Genomic DNA, 2,460 nt, shown 5'->3' with positions numbered 1-2,460 from the left:
TCCCTCCCCCCCACCCCCTTACTGTACCTTGAGGCTTAGGTGTAGTAATTGTGAGGTAGATGTATCAAGTGGGCAACTCATTCAGCAGATCTCTGCATTTTGGCCATTTGTAGCTTTCTAGAATGGTTTGCATCTGCTGTGAAAGTTAGTTCTTTGGTGAGGATTGAGTGCTAGCTACACTTAGTGTGGGCTTAGGGGTAAATATTTAGAATGCAGTTAGAAATTACACTGGTTTGGTGAGGTGGCAGTAGTTGGTTCTTTTGAGGGCCTATGGCCTTACTAGCGTGGGTAGTGGGCATGAATTCCTTCCATTGAGTGGGCCTTCAGTCCAATTAGATAGCTGTTGGTTATCTTAGGCTAACTACTATTTCATGTTTTGGGATATCTTGCCATTGCAGTCACTGTTTTGTTAGTAGGTGTTACAAATAGTAAGACTATGCATTGCTTTTCACCTTTGGCAGCATTCATAGCTTCTTCCAGTACTGCAAGAGCTGGTCCTCAGGAAGAAGAGACTTTTAGGTTGGTTCCAGCTTTACTCCTCCAAGTCCTTCTCTAAGATGTGTAGTATTTTTAGCAATAGGGGCTTACCTTTTATGTCTGGGGGCAACCAAGGGCAATGGAAATAGCTTATATTGTTTTGGGAGTCCCTGACCAAAACCCCAAAGGAGGTTTCTCATGCCTGGTTTTAGTCTACAGCTCTTAGAAATCATTGTCATCCCAACTGTAGTAACTTCATTTAAATTACACACACACACACACACACACACACACACACACACAAACACACACACCCTCATGGTCACACATAGTCACACACACTAATGCACACACCCACAGACATACACTCACACACATACTTGTATATACTCACATGCACACACACACACGTGCATGTATGGGTGTGTAATTTCTTTACCATGTCTCTCCATTCACAATACAGATCAGGCACAATGGCCTAGGCTGAGGTGTACCACAAGGAGGCCTGTATGAGTAATTTTAAGTAGATATAAAATAATATGACTCCTTGTAGCTTTTTCAGACATCCTTAATATATTTATCCCCCCTTCCTCCCTCTTCCTCCATGTTGAGTCTCCTCCTATATTCCTCCCTTCATTGTACCCATGTCTCACTATTCCCCTTGCTAGAGGTCCATGCTGTGGTCCCTTTCTGTTTTCCTGGTGTTTGCTGTTACTCCAGGTGACATACTCTAAAGGTTTGGACCTAGGATCCACATTGAGAACATACAGAGATTGTCTTTTTGGGTCGGGGTCACCTCAGAATTGTATGCTATGGTTCCATAACATACCAGAAGTGTTCAGCATTCTTAGCAACAAGGGAAATGCAAATTAAAATTACTTTGAGATTTCAGTTTGCCCCAGTCAGCATGGCTAAGGTCAAGAAAAGAGCTGACAGTAAATGTTGGGGAAGGGGTGGGAGGTGAGGAACCCTCATTTACTCTTGGCGGAGTTGCAAACCGTGCGGCCACTAGGGAAATTAGTGTTGAGAGTTGGCAGAAAGCTAAGAAATAAATGTGCCGTGTGACCCAGCTCTGCCACTCCTTCCCGTGTGTCTGCAGACTCAACATCCTACTCCACAGACACATGCTCAGCCATGTTCACTGATACTGCTTACGGTAGCTAGAAAAGGCAACCTGGATATCCTTAAAATGATGAATGGGCAGTGAAAATGTTGGGCATATACATGGTAGAATTCTATTCAGCTGTAAAACAAGAAATCATCTTAATTCTGAGGCAGGGCCTCTCACTGAACCCGGAGCTCACCCTTTCAGATAGACCATCTGGCTAGCAAGCCCCAGAGATACCCCACCTCCACGGCTCTGGATTACAGGTGTGTTCCCACGCACAGCCAAGCTGTCTTCTGGGAGGAAACTCAATTCCACATGCTGGCATGGCAAGCACTTTACTGGCCAAGTTTCTTCCCAGCTCCTTGAAACAGTAGTTTATTAGTTCAGAAGGTTGTTGGAATGTCTTCCTGTGATGTCATATGTCAATCTATCAGTACAGCTTGTAACGCTGTGGGCTCTTGTATGTAATGACATGCTGTCACAAACCTAGATGCCCTACTGTCTGTTCTTAGGAATGCCTGACTTTGTAGAGCATCTCAGCATACAGGTGTCATTACTTTTGGTTCTTGGCTACAATGCCTGCTGCTTTATATCTCAGTCTCCAGAATGGCAATGTGTCAGCATCCAAAACATGTTGAATACGATATAGATATATATATAAAGATAAACATAAATGTAATGCGAGTGTGAAGGTTCTGAGGTAGATCTGTTTGCAAACCATGTTCTGAGATCCTCAGAACTGGGACACTCACATAGGGAGCCCCGGTTCAGCCAGGCACGTGAGTCCCTAGATCAGAGGTTGGAAGAGCAGCAGCAGCTTGGCTTCTTATAGCCCAGGGTTTATCTGTTGTTAGCAGATTAGCATACACTAAATA

General features: G+C 44.2%; 1 non-coding gene across 1 annotated transcript; it reads right to left on the bottom strand.

Moving 5' to 3' along the window:
• Positions 1-915: 915 nt before the first annotated feature.
• On the bottom strand, positions 916-1,024 carry LOC127229450 (small nucleolar RNA SNORA51). The gene has a single exon (XR_007835140.1). It is a non-coding gene; the product is annotated as a small nucleolar RNA SNORA51 (small nucleolar RNA).
• Positions 1,025-2,460: the final 1,436 nt, after the last annotated feature.

The sequence above is a fragment of the Phodopus roborovskii genome, unplaced genomic scaffold, assembly GCF_943737965.1.
Source record: "Phodopus roborovskii unplaced genomic scaffold, PHOROB, whole genome shotgun sequence".
Taxonomy (NCBI): Eukaryota; Metazoa; Chordata; class Mammalia; order Rodentia; family Cricetidae; genus Phodopus; species Phodopus roborovskii.
The sequence above is the reverse complement of the archived record's forward strand: the minus strand, read 5'-3'. Positions and strand labels throughout refer to the sequence as shown.